We start from the raw sequence: 24,304 nt of genomic DNA on the forward strand, positions 1-24,304 counted from the left end.
TAGAGGTAGGGGTCCACCAAGGCTTAGTCCTCAGCCCCCTCCTATTTATCATAGTCCTCCAGGCAATAACACAGGAATTCAAGACAGGTTGCCCCTGGGAGCTCCTCTATGCTGATGACCTTGCTCTAATTGCTGAGTCACTATCAGAACTAGAGGAGAAGTTTCAGGTGTGGAAGCAAGCATTAGAATTGAAGGACCTTAGAGTCAACCTAGCTAAAACCAAAGTCCTAATAAGTAGGAAGGTAGACAAACCACAAACCCCTTCAGGTAGATGGCCCTGTTCGATCTGTAGAAAAGGCGTAGGTAGAAACTCTATAAGATGTACCCAGTGTAAAAAGCACCATTTGAGTGCGATTGTTTCCAGCTTTGCCTTACTTGTGCCGGTAGCATGTGAACAAAACATTGGTCTGACTCCTGTGCAGGTGGCACGTAAAAAGCACCCACTACACTCTCGGAGTGGTTGGCATTAGGAAGGGCATCCAGCTGTAGAAACTCTGCCAGGTCAGATTGGAGGTTGGTGTAGCCATCTGGTTCGCCAGTTCTCAGTGAAATCGTTCAACCCATGCTAGCATGGAAAGCGGACGTTAAATGATGATGATGATACCAATGTTGTCTTCAAAACATATGTTGGAAGTAAAAGAATTTGAATAACACCTGCATTTAACTCCATTTATTTGTACTATACAACCTACTGTACATTAACCCAGAGTTTCTGCCTTTGAACAGGTTGCTACATCCTTGTTACTTGCGTGAATTTTGCTACCCTGGTAACTGTTTATTGAATTTTCCGTGTTAACTGTAAAGAAAGGAAAATTCACTCATCCATTTATGTATATATATATATATATACATATATATATATATATATATATATATATATATATGCATGTGTGTTTTTGTGTCTGCATTTGTCCTGCTACCCCCACTACTTGACAAGCAGTGGTTCAGCAAAATAGACTGATAGAATAAGTATCGAGCTTGAAAAAAAATATGTAGTGGGGTAGATTCATTTTACTAAAAATTCTTCAGGGTGGTTCCTGCATATGCTACAGTCTAATGGCTGAAACAAGTAAAGATAAAAGATCTCTTTCTCTTCTCTCTTCTCTCTCTCTCCTCTCTATCTCTTCTCTCTCTCTCCTCTCTATCTCTTCTCTCCTCTCTCTTCTCTCCTCTCTGTTTTCTCCCTCCTCTGTCTTCTCTCTCTCCCCTCTCTCTTCTCTCTCTCCCCTCTCTCTCCTCTCTCTCCCCTCTCTCTCCTCTCCTCTCTCTCTCTCTCTCTCTCTATATATATATACATATATATACACACACATATATAAATATACATATACATATGTACAAACATACATACATACATATGTACATATATATATAATATATATGCATATTGGCATATATATATATATATATATATATATATATATATATATATATATATATATATATATATATATACACCCATATATATGTATGTACATGAGTATCTATGTATGCATGTACATATGTATGTATGTGTATGCATATATATCATATATGTCTGTCCATAATTGAATACTTTTAGTCCTCTTTCTAGAGGAGATTTTATGTTTCCAATTCAAATTGAAATAGTTAAATTCAGATTCTATAAACCAAGGTTGATCATCATCATTGTAAATTGTAAGATTCTCTTCTAGCCTTGAGGGCAGGACATTGTTGCTGCTAAATTAATACACAGGCCTAGCATTACTTGATAAAATGCTGCCAAAATGTCTGCTTATAGATTCAGTACATGTCTGATGCAAAGTGTTTTGTGTGCATGTGGAAAATTGTTGAGTAGTGAAACATACTAATCATCTGCATATATGTGTTGTTAGAAATGACAGTAAGAAGAATCATTAATGTTCAAAAATAAGAATATAGGTCACAATTCTGAACCTTGGTGTACTCCAGGAGTTATATTTTCAAACCTTGGTGTAGACTAGAGTGAACAATGATCTATTATCACATATTTTAGGGTTGCAGTTTGACAGGAATTTTCCAACCTAATTGATGAGAGGTAGACATAGACTCTGTAGGTGGAGTATACTTGCAGTGGTCATGCAGGTAGACAGTATTGGGATTAAATAATCCTTTCTACTACAGGCAAAAGGCCTGAAATTTTGGAGGAGGGGGTTTGTCGATTGCATTGACCCCAGTACTCAACTGGTACTTACTTCATTGATCCTGAAAGGATGAAAGGCAAAGTTTCCCCCATCAGAATTTGAACTTAGAACATAAGGATGGATGAAATGCCACTAAACATTTTGTGTGGTGTGCTAATGATTCTGCCAGCTCACCATAATAAAAGAGAAAATGATAGAAATAAAATAAAGCGTAATGACTTCTAACATAGGTATGATATCTGAGCCAGTAAAAATCTGCTGTTAAATTTCAGTCTTTTTCACAATCTCATCCTTTCGACAACATTATTATTAGATTTGAAAAAGTCATCAGCATCACAACTTCTACTCCCCTTTTGCCTTTAGGTAGATCATATCAGAACACTATGTGATTGGTTACTGAGCCACATGTATTTTTCAAATTTTTAGACAGAATTACTTCACTTACATTGGCAACGATCTTGAAAGTGTCAATTTCCCATTTGATATCCCATGAAAATTTAAAGCACTGTCTCTCTTTTACCTGTTTTAGCCATTTGTCTTTGCTCATATTGGGGCATTGGCATGATAAAACAATATATATTCAACATTTTTATGCTTTTTGGAAAAATTGTATCGAAGATTTCCCATATAAATAGCTATGCTATTTATGAAATATTTACTGAGGTTATTACAATAACAACTGACTTTTCTTTGAACAGTCAACCTCAACTTCGTATATTTGTTTGACTTTAGTCCCATCTGATTGGTGTATAGGAATCCTACAACAGAAAGTAATGGTTTTTATGTTCAAACCTACACAAGGGACATGCATGTATTGCTCCTGATGATGATTAAAGACTTAATTGATTGAAACATAGCAATGTTGCAGACAAACATACAAAAGACAGAGTTAATAGTCCAAAGAATTCAAGTTGTTATATTTTGCTCATATAAGTCTAAACTTTTAATACTTTTCTCATTATAAAGAAAAGGGCAAAGAAAAATCATTGCCTTGTTTAAAAAGTATTTATTATTAATATGCAAAACTAAACAATAATCGTAAGAGTAAATAGTTCTGTCACAAGTTTTGAATTGCCATGTTACTCTACACATATTAATCATTATTTACTATGTTCCATCAGATGCCTTAGATATACTAGCATACATTCAAATAACATTGATGTTTACAACAAGGAAACTGAAAGTCTCCACAGAGAATTTCAGAACAAATTAAGTTAAAATGATCAAATGAATGTAGAAAATACAAGAATATCAGTGAAATTATTTTGCAAATGATTGTATGAAAAAATGGTAATTATGTTTGAAAAGCTATGATTTGATTCCTGTAAGTCTGCTTTCCTTGAAAGGTCTGTTAGTCATATAATCAAGTTTAGTTAAAAATATGTTATTAGGTCATTAATACTAGTTCCTTCGAGACATAGATTTCTGCTGTCCAACAACAACACTAAAAAAAAAAAAAAAAACCTAAATAACTCAGATATATGAAAAAAACAAAATCATAAAGTAAAATCTGATTATAAAGATTCAAGATACTTAAAGACAATTTATTTTTTGTAGGGTGATACATAAAGTATTAAAACTTTCTGTTCATTCAGTGTTTCTGTTATATTTTCATTTTTTTTTTCTTCATCCATTTTTTAAATTTCTCCACTCACTCAAAATATATCAATGAATCAAATCTGTTATTGCTTTCCCTGTTCTCTCCCCGTTTCTTTTAGCTTTAGGTGCCCATTCTCCAATTTTTGTCAAAACTATCCAATTCATCACCACCTCCATCTTTCTTCTGTCTTGTTGCTCTCCCTCTCTCTCCCCCTCTCTCCCTCTTTCTCCATCTCTCTCTCTCTCTATATATATATATGTATGCATATGTGGATGTGTGTATATGTTATATATTATATACACATATACATAAGTGTGTGTATGTGTCTCTTTTTTTCCTTTTCTATATATTTTCAACCATTTAACAGAAGAGATTTTTATAAAAGCTTTCTCTTCTCTGCATACACACACAAATATGAATGTATGTACATGCACGTGCACATAACACACCATTTACACGCAGATTTATGCATATATATAATTGCATATATATGAATATGTATACATTTATGAGTGTCCATTTATATATGTAGATATATCTTTGTTTTGTACACACATACACATGTGTGCGTGTGTGTGTGTGTTTGTATATATGTATGTGTGTATTTACAAACACACACACACACACATACATATATATGTATATAGGTGCAAGCATGGCTGTGAGGTTAAGAAGTTCACTTCTCAAGTGCATGGATTTTGCCCACTGCATGGCACTGCACCTTGGACAACTGTCTTCTGGTATTGTCCCAAGCCAACCAAAGCCTTATGAGTAGATTTGTTTTATGTCTTTCACATGCACAAACACATGCACAAATGTACACACATATGCACACAAGCTTTATGTGAGTTACTTGTACGAGAACTAAAATGCAAGGTAGTGAAATGTGGCTCTCTCATTATTGCAGCATTGTAGTTCTCACACAGGCACCACAAACACATATATACCTCCCACTCACATACTCACATATACACCTATACACCCCCTCACATAAACATATATACAATGATACACATACTTGCACTCATACACACACACACACACATATATATATAGCTAGGTATATAGGTAGATATAAGTAGATAGTAAAGGGATAAATATATCTCTCTTATTCCATTCAAGCAAAGCTTTTAAGCTCATTTTTGTTTTTTTTTTGTTTTTGTTAAAGTCAGTTCCTTTAGTTTATCTACCTAGTATTGATTGTATACTATCTTATAATTAACCTTTTATATTACTTTTACTTGTTTCTTGAACCCTGCTATTCCAAAATATATTCTCATGGTGAACATTATCTTTTTTCACAATTATCAATTTTATTTCTCATTTTCTTTTTCTTTTAATTTACCTTTTGTTTGGTCTTCTTTAATATCTCTCCTTACTGAAATTTTCATTCGCATTCAATAGGTTTTATTGCCAATTTTATTTATCACTTCCATATTTCTTTTTAAATCTCATGGTTTATGTAAGACATATAATGGCTAAGAGGCTGGATTAGTGGATACACGGTCATATCTTCAAACATTATTGATTCAGTTTCTTTATTGTACCATTGGAGCAAAGCAGATAATTCTTTCTTCAGACTACTTGGTTGATAGTAGTTTCCATTTCTACTTCACATATGTTACATCCGATTTAATACCACTGCAAGTTTGTATTTTATGATATTCTCACTTTGTTATATTAAGATAAGTCACCCACCATCTCCAAATGGGAGGTTTTTACACAACACTGCAGCACTTGCAAAATGTCTATCAAGAAAGTAAATTATGGTTTTTTTTTTAGTTTTTTTTTTTTTCTCCATTGCAAGCTCTCTTCCAGCATTGCCACTGACCTTTCTGGTCCACTCACTAACTTCATACAATTCTCCTATTTACCACTCCTACACAGAAATAATTCTGTAAGTAGCATTTCTGTGAATAAAATCGCCATACAGACTGCCTATTTTTTTGCAAAACCACTGCACACACACACACACACACACACACACACACACACACACACACACACACACACACACACACATACAAACACACACACACATACAAACACACACACATACAGAGGCACATACGAACACACAGATACACAGACATACACACACACACACACACAAACACACACACGCATCAACAGTAACAACAACCACAAAATATCCTGTATTGTACATCTCCTCCCCTTGTGAACATAGTCATGAAATGGAAAACTTCTCTAGTTACTCATATTCAACATAAAGACCATTCCCTGTGATGTTCAAATATATTAGCCTCATTTATTAATTCCAGAGTTAATTTATGTCCTTACCAAATTCTTCAATGCTTCTCTTTCAAGCAAGATGTATCTTGGGCTTTGGAAATACATTATACCATGTCTCATTCCCCCACAAAGGCAACCTCACAAATCCTGCCAATCAGTGATGTAAAACATTGACTTCCAACATCACTGAATGGAGAAAAGTAGAAGTAAATAAACAATCCCTTTTTCATTTAGAGTTTCTTTCTCTATTCAGGGATTCGTCGTTGTCGTCGTCGTTTAACGTCCGCTTTCCATGCTAGCATGGGTTGGACGATTTGACTGAGGACTGGTGAAACCAGATTGCTACACCAGGCTCCAATCTGATCTGGCAGAGTTTCTACAGCTGGATGCCCTTCCTAACGCCAACCACTCAGAGAGTGTAGTGGGTGCTTTTACGTGTCACCCGCACGAAGGCCAGTCAGGCGGTACTGGCAACGGCCACGCTCAAAATGGTGCATTTCATGTGCCACCCGCACAAAAAAAAAAAAAAAAAAAGATTTCGTGTGTCGCCCGCACATGAGCCAGTCCAGGGGGGCCAGCAACGATCTCGCTCGAAAATCCTACAACGGCCCCGCACAAGAGCCAGTCCAAGGGCACTGGCAACGGTCTCGCTCGAAAAATTTCTTGTGTCACCCGCACAAGAGCCAAGATTGCAGATTTAATTTTTAAATCTATTTAGTTCTTCATCTTCTGTCACACATCACTAGTTATTGCTCTTGATAACCCAGGTGAAAGTGATGTTACTGATCATGAAAGCAAAATCCACTAATCACGCCTGAGTTAAGTTCTTTCTTATTTATTATATTTATTCTTTTTTTTTCTGTTTAGAGAAAAATGGTTAGTGTCCATGCCCCTTCTTTAGTGCCTCTGAAACTAGTGGGGGTAAATAATCCTCTGAGTGGGGATATGGCTCAATTGCTTGCACCTCAGTAGATTCTGCCTAAGTGTACCCATTAGTAGGCTGGTGATATTAAGCCAAGGAAGCTATTAACTCTTCCACCAAAATGCTTGCTTAGATTGCATGCTGCTTCTCAAGGTTCCTGTAATAGTCATCTCCAACACAATTTTATCAACTCTGATGCACACTCTGTATTGGCTATTTTTCTGCACTCTTAAGTCTATACAGAAATGGCATACTTGTTGTAATTTCTATAACATAGGAAATATATAAATTGCTGAGTTAGTGGAGTAAAAGAAAAAAAAAAAAAAAAAAAAAACTATTGTGGTGTGAGCAGAACTAATTTCTACTTTTAGCTTCTGTTAAAATGCAGAAACTTTGTTCTTAATCAAATAAAACCAGTATTTTACAGAACAAGTGGTAAGCTGCCAGCATGTCCAATTCAAAATGGGTTTTTAGTTCTTTGTAGAAGCCATTTCACTTCATCTGTACATGTTTATACTCTTGAGAAATGATGCAACTACATTTTCTCCTTTTCCGTTTGCACATGGACATTTAGACTAGTCAACAAAAACCATTATTCTGTGTGGGTTTTCTGTCAAGTTGCTGATGGTGGTGTTGTTTAGCAGCTGGTCATCACATATTGAGTAAAGTCATGATCAATGATGTTTCAGACATAAGTTATCTATGACTGCATTATCCAATGTCTTTTGTTTTGTCAGATATTAGGCTATAATTTGAGATTTAGCTGCTATTTTTAGCAGATAACTTTGTCCTAAAAGACCACTAGATCTACCTTCGTGATGATGTCTGAGTATTAGAGGCAAGAGCATGACTGTTATGGTTCTCTATCCGTCCATCCATCCATGTATCTTCTCCACCCACTATTCCTAGGAGGATCACAGGAGTTGAATCCTCAGACACTTCGTTCATAGGGTCCTATCAACAACAACCATCATTAGACTTTCTAGATGGATTCACAAATGTGACCAATTGAGATTTTCTGGATGAATTCACAAGTATGATCAACCGAGATCATGGATATTATTCAACCATCTCATTTTTGGTCTACCACTAAGTCTCCTGCTGGCTGGCTCAGCTTGAAGATTATGTATTGTGGTTCTTTCCTATGACATTCTAATTACATATCTGTAGTACTGAAGCTGTGGCCTCTCAATGTGCTGGTGTAGTGGCTTGACCTAGAGAGACGTCCTATCCTCTAAACCACGAACCCTGTTGAGTAACATTAATCCAGAGGTCCGGCAACAGAATCTCACTTCATCCATTTGTATTTGCGATCATGCATATACAAGTGCTTATCAGTATCCATACAGTTTTTGGTTCACGATCAATTTTATGGCTTTGCTGTTACAATAGTTAACTGTAATACCTTATGGTAGCTATGAACTAAAGTGGACAAAGGAGATGAGATTTAAATGTCTTGGCCATGAACACAAAGCAGTAAACTATATCATTCTATAATACCTATATACACCTAAGATGACTGAGTTGCTTAAGTGTTTTTAACAATATACACATTTTGGTGAACTATAAGGCAGTGAGCTGGCAGAATCATTACCATGCCGGGCAAAATGCTTAATGGAATTTCGTCTGTCTTTACATTATGAGTTCAAATTCCACCAAGGTTGACTACACCTTTCATTCCTTCAGGGTTGATTAAATAAATACCAGTTGAACACTGGGGTCGATGTAACTGACTTATCCCCACTCTGAAATTACTGGCCTTGCGCCAAAATTTGAAACCAAAATACACATTTTGGTGAGCTATACCAATCTACGGTACCTTCTTACAGCTAGAGGGACTGGAATGTTGGGAGTTAAATGTCTTGACCTTGAACACACATAGTGTTAGTGTCAAGATATGAACCCTTGACATTTTGTCTGTGTTATCATCGCCCTTTCCATCTCTCTCTCTCTCTCTCTAATTAATATATCAGTGACTAAATGGCTGTTTGTTTTTATAAGTTTTCCATATCAGATCATCGATCTTATACTGTTTGACCAATGAATCAGTAGTTTTTGATGAGATCTTTATGCTTTGTATCAGAGTTTTCTTTTATATATTTAATATTTTTAAAATTCTTTATAACTTTCTGTATTGTGAACTTTTCTCCAGAACATAATAACTATGGTGAGCAGAGGTTACGTCAGCAGTGATTTATGTAGCGGACATCAAAAACCAAATTTTGTTGTATGATGTGGTGTGGGAGGATATTGAATGTCAGAAGAAGGAGAAATAAAGAAAAAAGAAAAAAATATATAGCAAAAAGAAAAAGATGATGAGAAGAAAATGAAGAAGAAAAAGAAGAAAAGAGAAGAAGGAGAAGAAGGAGAAGAAGAAGAAGAAGAAGAAGAAGAAGAAGAAGAAGAAGAAGAAGAAGAAAAAGAAGAAGAAGAAGAAGAAGAAGAAGAAGAAGAAGAAGAAGAAGAAGAAGAAGAAGAAGAAGAAGAAGAAAATGGAAAAGGAAAGAGGTGAGAGGGTAGGAGAGATGATTAGTTGAAAGAAAATCAAGGAAGAGACGGAGAAATGGATTTTTAAGAGCAACAATTCCAAATCAACCAGAAAATGCATAGATTGAATTTGAAAAAAAAAAAAGGAAAAAGAAAACAAAAAATCAAACAAACCAAAAACAACAACTCTATCTGCCAATTTGATAATTACAAAGCATTGAAGAGATTACAAAAATGAATAAATAAATAACAAAAACAAATGATATAAAAGAAGTAAAATAAAACAAATAGAAATATATAAATAAATAGATGGTGAAATAAATAAAATATTCCTCCATTGTTTTCTGGAATTGATGTTAGGATATTAGCAAAGGACTGCTAACCTTGCTTTGATTAATTATCAAGTTGTCGGAAGTTTCGGCAGACTTTGTTCATAGGGTGTGAGTTTATTGGTTAGCGAAAGAGTTAATGGTTCAGATCACTATAATAAATGCTGCCCTGTGTTTACTTAATTCTCATTCTCGTCACTTCTAAGTCTATCATTAGGTAAATACATATTATGAGGTGGGGTGAAGCATGAGTTCAGTTGACTAAAATGGGCCTTTCTTGAATGACATTTCCAGGAAAGAAATAATTAATTGAATTTATGCAATGTAGATGAATGATGAATAAATTACACACTCATTAGTTTGAGGTTCATCTGTTTCATTCTCTGACACTTTCTCTATAACTCTTGTCTTTATCTCTACCATATGTGTGTGTACATGTGTGTATGAGACCGTGTTAATCCTTTAGCATTTAAATTGGCCTTATATGACCCAAATATTCTACCTGCTCTATGTTCAAACCAGCCAGCTGTAGCCTCTAATACCTATCCTATATTGTCATTCTAAAAATATGCAATCACATCATCGAAATCCAATAGTATGGCCAATACTGCATCTGTGATACTGTTATATATATATATATATATATATATATATATATATATATATATGCCTCTGGATACCTTCTAACAAAGACGGTACCCACACAAGTAATCTCCAGGAGTGCCTTCGGATTTAACTATCCCCTGATTGCTTAGATACTTCAGACTACCTCTGAAATATTGAAGCAATCCTATTATATACCTATATATATGTATATATATATATATATATATATATATATATATATATATATATATATATATATATATATGTATGTATATGTATATAAATATATATAAATATATATATACATATATATACATATATATATACATATATATATATATATATATATATATATATATATATATATATATATATATATATATATATATATACATACATATATATATATATTCTCGATCGTTGGTAAAATAAACATCCGTAAAAGAAACACAGTCTAAGTTACAGAGTGGTATATAATATAAATAAAGTTAGATAAGGCCAGTTTATGGGATTACCCTGGGTTTCATGTCCATAAAGCACTGAATGGATTTAGCAGATAGAAACTGAAAGAAGCCCATCGTATATGTGTGTGTAATTGCGTATAGGTCTGTGTTTGTCCCCCATCATCGCTTGACAACTTATGTTGGTGTGCTTATGTCCTCAGTCCTCAGTCAAATCGTCCGACCCATGCTAACACATGGAAAGCGGACCTTAAACCACGACGATAATGATGATGATGGTGATGATGATATATATATATACACACACACACACACATATATATATATATATATATATATATATATATATATATATATATATATACATACATATGCACATATATACATATATATACATATATGACACTTGTGGGTGGAGTGTTATAATGCTGTTTAGCTGTAAATAAAACTAAATTTGTCAATTATCTTGTCAATTAATCATGAATTATTTTTAAAGTTTCACTCTCATTGCCCTGTGTTTTGATGATCAATGTGAAATCTCACAAGAATATTCTAGGTTCATGTTACTGTTAAAATATCAAACTATTCCTATCTATGACAATAATTTTCTACTCAGTTCTCCTATTAGATAGGAATGATGTAAAGATTATGTTATTAATATTCAGTATAATCTAATATGCCTAGCAAAATGCTTAGTGGTATTTCATCCATCTTCACATTCTTAGTTCAAATTCTGCCAAAGTCAACTTCGCCTTTCATCCTTTCAGGGTCGACAAAATAAGTATCAGTTGATCCCTGGGATCAATGCAATTGACTTACTCACTCACTTGAAATTTCTGGCCTTATGCCAAAATTTGAAATCAGTATTCAATGTAATCTTTAGGAGGTTAGTGGTTAAAGGAAAACTTAGGTATGGGCTGAGTTTCAGAGAGGTTTCAGCTTTAGAGTAAAAAAAGAAGTCTGAACAATGTTTTACATAGGATCTAAGGCAGGTATGGGTAACCTTTTGTGAGAAATGGGACACTTAAGACATGGATCATCATCAGGCAGGCTGCACTACTGAGAGTATTCAAAGGAAGGTATGCCATTCAGAATGTCCCATGGGCTGCATTTGTCCTGTGGACTGCAGTTTGCTCATGACTGGTTTAGGCTATGTGATTCAGAGAGATGAGAGGTAGATAAGGCAAATAAGTTTATGCAGAGGATGCATGCATTCAGCAAATTCAGAAAAGCAGCAGCAATAATAGTAGGAGTAGAAAAAGGTGGTGGGGAGAGAGAGAGAGGGAAAGGGAGAAAGAGAGATAATGACTGGTGAGAGAGGGTTTGTTTATCAAGCAGCAGCCTTCTATCAACCAGAATATAATAAGACCAGTTCACTATTTATAAAATGACTTAATGAAAATATATTTTCAGAATACCTGCCAGCCAGTTTCTGTTTTCTCTCTCTTTCTCTGTATGTTTTATTTCTTTCACAGATTATATTTTATTTTGATTATCTTAAATTCTTCAATTTTATTTCTATTTAAAATAATAGTATTTTTGTGTTGCTTATTTTAATGGCAAACAAAAACTATTTTTGTCATTATAAAGTCAATTAATCACAAATATATATTTTTTTAAATATCATTGACCATGTCTTGATGATGATCTACAAGAAATTCCACATGAATATTTTGGAGGTCATTTCACAATTAAAATCTCAAACTTTTCATATTTATGATACTAATTTTCTACTCATTTCTCTCATTCTTTCTCTCAATTTTTCTTTTCTTCCGTTCTTTGTATCTCTTTCCCCGCACCTCTTTCATCTTCACCATCATATCAATTATTTTGTATCTCCTTGGCTTATGTCAGACAAATAATCTATAATTTGCCATACATATTTATATGTTTTCTTTCTTGTTTCTGCAAATCTTGGCAACCATTAAAAATAAAAACGGTTATTTTTCTAAAAAAAAAAGTAAATAAGTTACTTTTTATTTGTTTTTAGCTGCATATTTTATCATCTCATTGTTCAAATTTATAATATATTTCTGTATATTTTTACCAACTTTAGAATATGATTTTTTAGTTTTTGTTTTTACCCACGTTTATCTATAGAATATATCTCTTACAGATTATATATTATTTTCCTCCAAAATAAAAGCTTATAGTAAAGATTTAATTATGTGATTGAAACAATTTCAAAGAATAATTATTTTATTGTTATTTGTATAAACATTTTGCAAAATTAAGGTATATATTTACTTAGTTTATTTGGAGATCACAATTAATATCACCTCACTTTAAAGAATTTTATGCATCTTGTATGTATGTGTATGTGTGTGTGTGTGTGTGTGCATTGGATATTGTTATCAAAATTTTCACTATGAAGATTAAAAGAAAAATCTCCCAACTACATGGGTATTGTAGGTGCATGGTGTTGATGGTAGTGCTGAGAAGATGTGAGTGTATGTGTGTGTGTGTGTTTGTGTGTGCCACAGAAGCTCTTAAAAGTAGACACCAATACCTTAGTGTTATCTAAGCTAAATAAGATTACCTATGAAGAATCACAATATTGAAACTAAGATGTAAAGATATGCATTCACAAATGCGCATAACAAATCCCAATCATCAGCTGCCAATCAGATATCACTATGGCTTCAACACCATACATATACCATATAGTTATACACACACACACACACACACACACACACACACACACACACACACACACACACACACACATACATACACAAACACACAAATTAAGAAATAGAGTTAAATGTAAGTGTTATTCAAATCTTTATACTTCCGACATATGTTTTGAAAAAGCATTGATATTATTCTGAAGGGAATAAAATGATGACTGCATTGCTTTACATCATTTTAGTCCCTCCAAAATAATATCGATGTTTTCTTCGAAGTATAAAGATTTGAATAACACCTGTGTTTAACTCCATTTCTTAATTCATCTATGTTATAGGCTGTAACATCCATGGCACTTATTTGAATGTTTGCTACCCTGGTAACTATTTATTTATTTTTTCCATGTTATTTGTTCACATTGAAATACACACACACACACACACATATATGAAAATTATAAATAATAAGGGTTGCTTGTTCAGAATTTTACATATTTACATATTTAGTGAAGTATGTATGTATATATATATATGTATACGCACATACACGCACACACACACACACACAAACACACACACACGTGTATGTATGTCTTTTTAAATTAGAAGAAGCTATTTATTATAATCAGAGACAATGTTATCAAACAGTTATTTCTATTAAAATAAGTAGAACCCAAATGTTTCATTTGAAATGAATTAGAAAATTCACACCTACAAGGATGAGCAGAAAAGTTCATAGGCTGTCTATGAAGAAGTGATGCTACAGTTGTGTATTAATTAATCTTGCATGCATTAATTTCAAATCTTGTCATTAACAATTGCATTATTTCTTTTCAGGTAAACTGACATCTGACTGTTCAAAGAAGACTTGAAAAGCAACTAGTAGTGACTCCTTTTAAAAATGAACGAAATTTGGCATTGCAGTTTTATCAATTACCTGTGGAAAAAGGGTTTAGCTCCGATGGGCATTCATGCTGACATGGTTGCTACATTAGGAGATGACATTCTAACTTTGTCAACAGTGCAAAAGTGCAGAGCTGAATTTAAGAGGGGAATAGAGAGTCTTGAAGCTGACCCAGGGTTAGGACATCCTGTGACTGCAACTACCACAGGTGATGACATTTTTGACCAACAGGATGAAGGTTTCTTCACCAATGGGATCCAAGCACTGCAATACAAATGGAAGAAATGTGTGGACTGTAAGGGGAACTATGTTGAAAAATGATCCTCATTTGATCACGTTTCATGAGAGTATCTTGGTCAGTCTATGAAATTTTCAACACCCCTCATATTAGAATCAAAGGTCCTAGTATTGTTATATATTCTGTTTAATCTTATCAACCAATTATTATTATCAAAAATAATTTATTCCAAATAATAATAAGTAACTTCCACTGTATGTCACTCTCACAATACAAACAATATTTGTACATATATGCATACAGATATAGACACATGTATGCATATACACACACATATGCACACACATGCATGCATGCATGCACAAGCACACACACACACACACACACACGCACACACACATTTACCATAAAAGAGAATTTTTGTGTGTGTGGTATTAACTGTGTGTATGTGTTTATGTTTGTGTGCATAGTCTCTGTGTGTGTTAATGTCGTAGTGAGAGATCAGCCGCTATAGAGACAGGTGTGTGTATGGGTGGGTGTGGAAGTGTGTGTGGGGCGAGAGGGTTAGCATGTGTGGGTAGATGGAATGGTCAATAGTAAGTCAGGGCAGTCTGAAAGGTGTGTGAGAGGCAGTCTGAAGGGTGTGTGAATGGATGGATGTGGATGTGTATTCATGTGTGTATGTGCATGTGTGTTTGTGCCTGTGTTTGTGATGCATGCGTGCGTGTGAGTGTATGTGTGCATGAAGGGAAGTTAAGTGTGAGGTGGAGTGTGGGTCCATTGTCTGAAAGGTGTGGCAGTGTGAATAGGTGAGGGTGGCTGTGTGTGTGTGTGTGTGTATGCATGTATGTGTATGAGAGGGAGAGAGAAGTGGAGTGTTGATGCATTACCTGAAGGGTGTGCAAATGGGTGGCTGTGTGTGTGTGTGTGTGTGTTGGCATGTGTATGTAGACGAAGTGGGAATGTGTATGTGTGAGTGTGTGCATGTATATGGGTGTGTGTCTATCTTTGTGTCATTCTGTTACTCTCTCTCCATATATATATATAAACGTGTGTGTGTGTGTGTACCTATTTCTGTATGTCACTATATATACACATATACATATATAAAGTGAGTTTGGAGGGATGTATTATCCAGGCAGATGCCGTATTTGCTCTCAGTTAAGTTCCAATTAATGGCTAACCACAATGATCAGTATTTAATGTTCACTTCGAGTATGACCAAATCGATGGACCCTGATGAAGCTGCACCGTTAATATTACCAGGTTGCATTTGCAACAGTGAGAAGTCGCTGCAGTAGAAACGTGTGTAGGTCATTATAATTTGCTGTATATGACTATTGAATAAATTTTGTGTATGTACAAGTCTCCATACTCTTTATCATTATCAATAATATTATATACATATATGTATGTATATATGTGTGAGGGTCTTTGTGTATATATATATATATATATATATGTGAAGGAAGAAAAGAAAATAGAAATTAGGAAGTTAATAATTGTTTATGACCAATTTGTTGCTTATAATAAACAATTATTAACTTCCTCATCTCCATTTTATTTTCTTCTTTTAAATGGATATAAACTATATGCTTTATGTTTTGTTTTAAGAGAATTTTGTTCTCCAAAAACACTAAATATTGAACCAATATTTCCTTGGATGCAACCGTCCCTTCACAAGGCACACACACACACACACACACACACACACACACACACACACATACACACACACACACGTGCATACACACACACACACACACACTCGTACACAAACACCCACATATATTTACATATATATAACGGGCTTCTTTCAGTTTCTATCTATCAAATCCACTCACAATGCTTTGTTTGGCTCCAGGCTATAGTAGAAGACACTTGCTCTAGGTACTGCCATTTATAAATGGTGAACTAATGCAAAAAATATAACCATTATATTCCAGGTACCTTTAATATGAATTATCATGATAGATATCCTGGATTAGAGAACAAAATATTTGTGTAAAAGTCTGGAAATGCTTAGATTTTCCAGAAAAGAATAGCAAATACCTACTTGCATGTTGCAGATCTAGTGAATCATTTGTGTTTGATAGACTGACATACATACACTTTTCACGTTAATGCATGCATTCACAAATAGGAACTCACACTCATATATTTACACAAATACTTGGAATTGTTTTGATTAAAACAAAAAAGCTTTGTCAATTTGGTCATGACTGGCTTTGATCCTGTTAAGAAAAATTTGAACAAATTTTCAGAACAAACATTCACATTCACAAACATACATGCATGAATGCACCTACAGCCTTGCATGCTCATTGCCACATTTGTAACTCTGTCAACCATTCTAAACTTAATTTCTCACAGAATACAACCTTTCCATCATTTCCTTTCCTCGTATCTTTCAGTATTTTCACTGTGTGTGTTACCTCCTTCATTTATAAACAATCAATCAACCACTGTTAAGTAAAGGCCTTGAATTTCTCTATAACCTTCAGGATTGAGGTTTTGTTCACTACTTTCTTTTTGGGATTTTTTTCTAAAACATGTCTCCAACTAATTTGTATTCATTCTCTGTTGCTTTTTGTGATCTCTCTGAATCCAGTGGGCTTTTTTATCCACCTGTTATTATTCCATTTCCACAATTTTGTAATTTTGACAATGTTATTTAGCTTTGTTTGTTGATGAATTCTTTTCATTGATTTTATGGTGTTTTGATATTATTGTAAACTTAATGATAGCTTATCTGTTAGTTCACTTGTCAGGTTTCATGATACTGTACCATAAGCATTTTTGATAGGATGCATTGCTTTAAATCAGACTTAGGGACATAAAAGGCAAACTTCCTACCCCAAAAGGCTTATCTGCTAAAGAGACTGCAGAACCCAAATTTCAGCTTAAACCATGAAGCTCTGATAATGAAAGAAGGGATACACCAGTTGGAATATACTGTTGTCACATTAATATTGGTTTCAAATTTTGGCATATGGCTAGCAGTTTTACAGGTGTGTCCACATTGATTAAATTAACCCCAGTGCTCAACTGGTACTTATTTTATTGACCCTGAGAAGATGAAAGGCAAAGTCACCCTTGACAGAATTTGAACTCAGAACATAGAGAGAAATGAAATGCTGTTAAGCATCTTGCCTGGTATATTAATGATTCTGCCAGCTCAATGCCTCTGTTTTCACAATCATCATCATCATCGTCATGGTCATGGTCATGGTCATCATCATCATCATCATTTAACGTCCACCTTCCATGGTGACATGAGTTGACACAGTTAAACTATTAGCGCCAACACATATTATTATGAATTTGAATTGGGCGCCTGAGTCATAGTGAATCTTTCATTAGCTACCTTGAAAAAGAGAAGACACTTTAAATAGTGTAGCCTTAGATACATTATTCCTATATATGCAGAATTGCTTATGTGGTTGTCTGACCTGATAGAAATAGTTGTCAAATCTTCCTTGTGTTATACTACTGTCTATGAAAAGAATAGAACACACTGGATAGCTTGATCATACATATACTAAGCATAAAAAAATGATGGGATGGTCATGACTGGAATGCCTTTGACCACAGTTCTACTCAGTCAAGGCTGACAAAGGGTTCATCAACAACAACAACATTTTCTTGCTGTGGTCTTTGATGTTACTATTACTGCTATTAAATCATTTTGCCATTTGCTTGATAAATTCAAAGAGAACTAAAATTCTATTGGTTGCAATAGTAAGCCCTTTAAGTTCAGCTTGTCAAAATTTTAATTTCTTTAATAATTCAGTTATTAGAACTGTCACTCAAATGTATACTTGTAATTCAGTTTTAGATAAAAGCTTATAGGTAAGCTTTTTATAACATGATATTGCAGCAGGGAGATTATTTATATGTAAGTTCATTGTATGTCACCTAAAAACCCATAGCTTGTCACTACTGATATGCATGTTGTAGGTTCACCTTTACTAGTTTATGAGGAAATTTACTGTTTTGCCAAGAAGTGTATACGAAGACATGTATCATCTCTGTCATTCTTAGATTCCATCACAGTAGCTACCCTGTCACTCTGTAAGCCAGGCAGATCATTCAAAGGAATGCAGCTAGCAGAATTGATGCATTGACTTGTCATTCTTACAGAAGATATGCAGTGCAAGCATTGCAATCATGTTAGATACTGATGCCATCACAGAATTTGGCTACTACTACTACTACTACTACTACTACTACTACTACTACTACTACTACTACTGCTACTGCTGCTGCTGCTGCTGCTGCTGCTATTACTATGCCTTGTGTCTCTGATGCTGCCACCACCACTACTGCCGCCACCATCACAACCACTACCTCCACCACCATTTTGAGTGAAATTTGGTCATTAATTCTGGCCAGTTGGGAGACCACATTCAAGCCCTCTCATTGGCTCATGTGATCAATAAGCTACGCTAGCACATGCCTTTCTTTAGAAAACATCTGGGGTGTAGAAAGTGGAAACATACTGCATGATCTTCTGTAAAAAATAAAGCTTACCCAGGTTTGTGCCCTTTAAAACAAGGCTTGGTGAACCAGGATAAATTAACCCAAGTGGGGTAAAAACGAAATTCTTGAGGGTAATGAGGACTCATTAGACATAAGTAAAATTATATCAAAATGTGTTCTTTGTTATGACACAAATTTTTCTTCTGGCAACACTGCATCTGTCCAATGTAATGGGCATGTTTAGGAAACATCACGCCATTTTGAACTATAAACAATTTGGTTGCTTAGGCATTGTCTTGTGACTAAACTGATATTATTTGTCAGTTGTCTATTACCTGCCTCAGCCTTATTTTTTGTTTTGTTTGAGTAGATTGAAGTAGTTATTCAATTCAATCCTTTAGCAAAACTAATTAGACCCCGAAGACTGTATCCAAATTGTTTTGGCATCAAAATTTCCCAATTTTGATGTAATTCTAACAAAAATAAAACATCATCATTTCTGCGAAACCTGAAGTGAAAAAGTTTCTAGAAAATTGTTTTTGTTTCATAATGAAGATATTAATTCATTTCATCGCGTTTGTTTTATACTTTTTATATTTATAATTGTAAATAGATTCAATAAACCTTTTGAATTCAAAGGATCTGTTATTTTCTTCCTTTTGAAGCAAGGGATAACGTTGGTGTATATAAATATATTTTGAGGTAACTGGTTAAAAAAGTTCCCCGACCCCTGCTTTAGAAGAATTGTCCATAATGCATGGGTTAACTTTGATTGATAGAGGCCTTAAGTGTGAACAGTTGTGTTGAACATGCCTGTTTGTGATCATGAATAACTGTATACTGCATTAGTGTTTGTGAATGAATGCTCTATATACTTGTGTGTTTTGTGTGTAGCTGTAACCTCTACATGTGACTATGCATACAAATGTTTATGTTTCTATTGTAGGTGTGTTTGCACATGTGTGCAGCTAGCAGATGTATGCCTCACAAGTGCATATATTCTTATTGTGTTTTATACTCTCGGAGTGGTTGGCGTTAGGAAGGACATCCAGCTGTAGAAACTCTGCCAAATCAGATTGGAACCTGGTGTAGCCATCTAGTTCACTAGTCCTCAGTCAAATCGTCCAACCCATGCTAGCATGGAAAGCGGACGTTAAAAGAAAAAAATATCTATGTTAAGTGTGAATGAGTATAACTGTTTTCATTTAAGTGAAAATTTATACACACACACACACACACAAACACACACACACACCCATGCATACATATGCTCTCACATACAAACACACACATGTGCACACACACGTACACATGCACATGTACCCCAACACACACACAAACACCATCCCACATACACTCACACAAACATATTGTGAAGGTAATGATCCACAGCAAAAAGAAAAGAACACAGAAGGGACAAGTTTTAACAAATATTGTATTACCTAAACTTGTTAGAAGGAAGGGGAACAGTCATAGTGTTTGGACTCAAGTTTTCTGTCAGAAGAAAGGTACAGAAGAAAAGTAAAGAAGGGTTGTGTAAAAAGAAGAGAGAAAAAAGAGAAAAAATCTGGGCAAGGGGTTATGATCAGGTGAGAATGTGTTTCTGTGGTGGGTTAGGCTAAGGAGGGAAGAATGGGCAGGTGTGTGTGGAAGAGTATAGAAGTGTATTCATGTTTTAAGATGGGCAAAAATGTGTGTGTATGTGTGTGTGTGTGTGCGCGTGCTTCATCATTGGGTGTATGAAAGGAAAGTGTAAAAGTAAGGAAGTAGGAGTGGAGGTAAGTGTGAGATAAAAGGAAAGGTGAGAGGAATATGGTTGAGTGATAGAAGTATTTGTAAGTGTCTGATTGTGAGATAATGTAATGTGTAAGGAAGTTATGAACAAGTGAAAAGAAAGAGGTTACAATACAATAGTGGTGTAGTAAAAAAAAATTACTATTGTGAGGGAAGAAAATTGGCAAGGTACATGGAGGGGCAAGAGAAATGTGAAAGAGGTGAACATGAGATATACAAATGGAAGGGAGAAAATAGAAGGATAAAACGGAAAATATACAAAACTCAGAAAAGCAAACAAGGGGAAAAAAGAAAATTAAGAGAAAAATCAGGAAAAATTTAAAGGAACATAACTGCAATAAAACACTGATTTTAAAAATAAATACAAAATTAATTTCCACTGAAAAGTCCAGGGAGATAGAAATGCTGTTAGTATGGTGAGGAGCTGATAAATAAAAATTAGTAAGGTGATGCACTAACGTACCATATAGATGTGTAAGCACCAAAATGAGTTTAAGGCATATAAGAATAGAGAAAGAAAAGAGAAAGTTATGAAAATCCAAACATGCTAAGAGTTCAAAGATGGTGAAAGTGGTAAAGTCTGCAAGATGAGAAAAATTGGGGAAAATCAATCAAAGAGAGTTTAGTCTGAATAAGTGCATAGAAGAGTTTGTACAGTCACATGGTGAGGGAAAAATAACGGAAGGAAAGGAATATTTTGGAGACAAGTGTAAAGAGAAAGGAAGGAGAAAAGAGGATGAGAGAAATCAGACAGAAAAGTGTGAGCATGAATGTGTGTGTATGTCTGTGTGAATCTATGTGTATAATGTGTGTGTTAGTGAGCTGAAGAAGTGGTAGCAAGGAAGGTGTAAGACTGCAGTTAAGCAATGTGAAAATGGCAGTGGGGAAGGAGAAAGTGTGTGAATGAGTGAGGAAATGTGTGTGTGAGTGTGAGTATGTGTGTAGGTAACTGGTAGGCAGATGGCAATGTGTGTGTTCAATACAGATAAAATTACAGAGGAAACATTGGTGCACATATGTCAAGTTATTAATGAAGCAGTAAAAAAGAGACCCTAGTCTGGAAGGTGTGGTGGCTGGGCCTAGTAAGGGTGGTGTTGATAGAAAGTAAAGGGTAGATGTGACAGTGTGGATGGTGGAGGGGATCAGTTAGTGATTCAAGAGGATATGTGGAAAGGGAGCTATGGATTAAGTGACTATGAAGGTAGCAAGTACACTTAAAGGAATGAATGGCTAGAAGAGAAAAGAAATGGGTGGTGGCAGGGTTATATTTATAGGCAATGATAGAAGCATAGATGATATGTTGTAGTAGAGATGATGTGGATAGTAGAGAGGTAGATAAAGGAAAAGAGGATGTGATGAGTGGGATACTGGACAATGATAGATTGGAGAGGGGTAAGAGGGTAACCACAGTGAATGAAGAGATAGGTCACACATTGAGCTTGCATCACATGATCATGGTTACAATTCAGAGGCACTGGAGACAGAAGAACTGGAAATAAGAGATGGAATGCTTGGTGTGAGTGAGATGTGATGAGGAGAAGTCTAAATAGGAGAAAGAGTTTGTAGAAGATGATGAGGGGTGGCTGAGTGTAGGTGGTCAATGGAAAAGGTGATGCTGAGGAAATGAGGGAAGTTATTGGAGACAAAGGACATAAATTGAAAAGAGGAGTGAAAGTGCTAATGAAGGAAATGAAAGTGTTTAGATCTTCATGAGAAAGAGAGATAGTACTGAAACAGTTATTAATATAGTGATTGTATAGCTCTGTAGAGGGACTGGGAGACGATTTGGGATTTAATATAGCTGACAAATAAGCTGGTGTAGTTGTATTCCATTCTCATTCCCATGGCCATTCCAGTGATCTGTTCTTGCATTTCACTCATGAAGGTGAAGCAGTTAAGGGTAGCACGAGCTTGGTTAAATGAAGGAAAGTAGAGATTCAAGGAGTGAGAAGTGGTGAAGAGGTTGAGGAAGTGTTTGAGAGGCTGGAGGTCATCATGAGATGACAATGTATAAGTAGTTGATGTTCAAATTGAAAATTAAAGGAGAAAGTCCAGAGAAAAAGAAAGAGTGGACAAAGTGGAGAGCATGACAGATGCCAGGAAAGTGGGAGTAACAAGGAGAGCATAGAGGAGTTCAATGGGGAAGTTACAGGTAGAGATAATAGGGCAGCTGTAATTCTGGGTTTATGGATCTTGGGGAGAAAGTATATAGTTGGGGTATGGGGAGTACAGACAATGTGGTTGGAAGCAGTGGAGAGTAGGAGGTAGGAGGAGATAAGTTAGTGGATGGTAGCAGTGGGGTGAAGTCGAGGTCAGAAGACAAAGAACAATAGAAGACGGAGTTCCAGTGCTGTCACATAGCTTTGTTTCTGGTGAGGTTGGCCTGCCTCACCACCATGGTACCATTCTTGTTTGCTGGCAATATCATCATGGCAATGAAGGGAATAGAAAGCATTGTGTTTAGCCTAAGAGGGGTTAGTGCATTATAAGTGTTTTCACAGTAGAAGTGTTCTGCTGCATGGTGATAAGTATAGATAAATAGATCCAGGGTGCTGAACTGGCCAGGGCTTAGCATACGCTGTGATGGTCAGTGACCCAGATCAAGGATGCAGTCGATTGCATTATGTATGGAAGGTGTGACACTAAAAAGACAACACTTGGTTTGGTGTTGCACACAAACCATTTGATCCGGGCACAGATCTGGAACTCAATAACGGTGGGTATTAGAGGTATGAAACATAGGCCATGACTAAGAAGGGAAATCTCAGCTTTGGAAAGAGGTAAGTCAGGAAGGTGTGTGACAATACAGGGGCACGTGGATGGGTTGGGAGAAGTGAGGTTGGCCAGTAAGTGGATTTGTGTGGACTAAGGGGGATTGGAGAGACAGGATGGTGGACGAGAAGCAGAAAGGGTGAAGGCAGGTTGGAAAAGATGAGTGGGGGATGTGGGAGAGAGGGAGATGTACATGTATAAATACACATGTATTTATAAATATATATATATATATACATATGTATGTGTGTGTTCATATGTATATATGTGTGTGTGTGTGTGTATGTGTGTGTATGTGTGTATGTATATGTATATAATATATCATAAATATATATATAAAAATCAAGTAAAGCAACATAGCTAGAATGAACAGAAGCAAAATTACAAAGACTAAAACTGAATAAAATGCTTTAAATTGCTGACCAATTTTTTGGTTGTTGTCGACACAGTGTCTAGAAGAATGAAGTAGTGAATTATCTTCAAAACTGTGAAATACCCAAGTGGCATTAGGCAGACTACAAACTGTTTGTTAATTCCTCTACTTAGATGCTTTACAATGGAATTTCATAGTTTTAGACATTATTTTTAGATTAAATTATGGTATTCAGTGTTTTCTGGTAATTCTTTAAAAAAAAAAAAGGATATTCGTGTATCTGCATGTGCTAGTGTCTACACACATGCACAT

The sequence above is a fragment of the Octopus bimaculoides genome, chromosome 3 (assembly GCF_046866305.1).
Source record: "Octopus bimaculoides isolate indiv1 chromosome 3, ASM4686630v1, whole genome shotgun sequence".
In the NCBI taxonomy this organism is placed as follows: domain Eukaryota; kingdom Metazoa; phylum Mollusca; class Cephalopoda; order Octopoda; family Octopodidae; genus Octopus; species Octopus bimaculoides.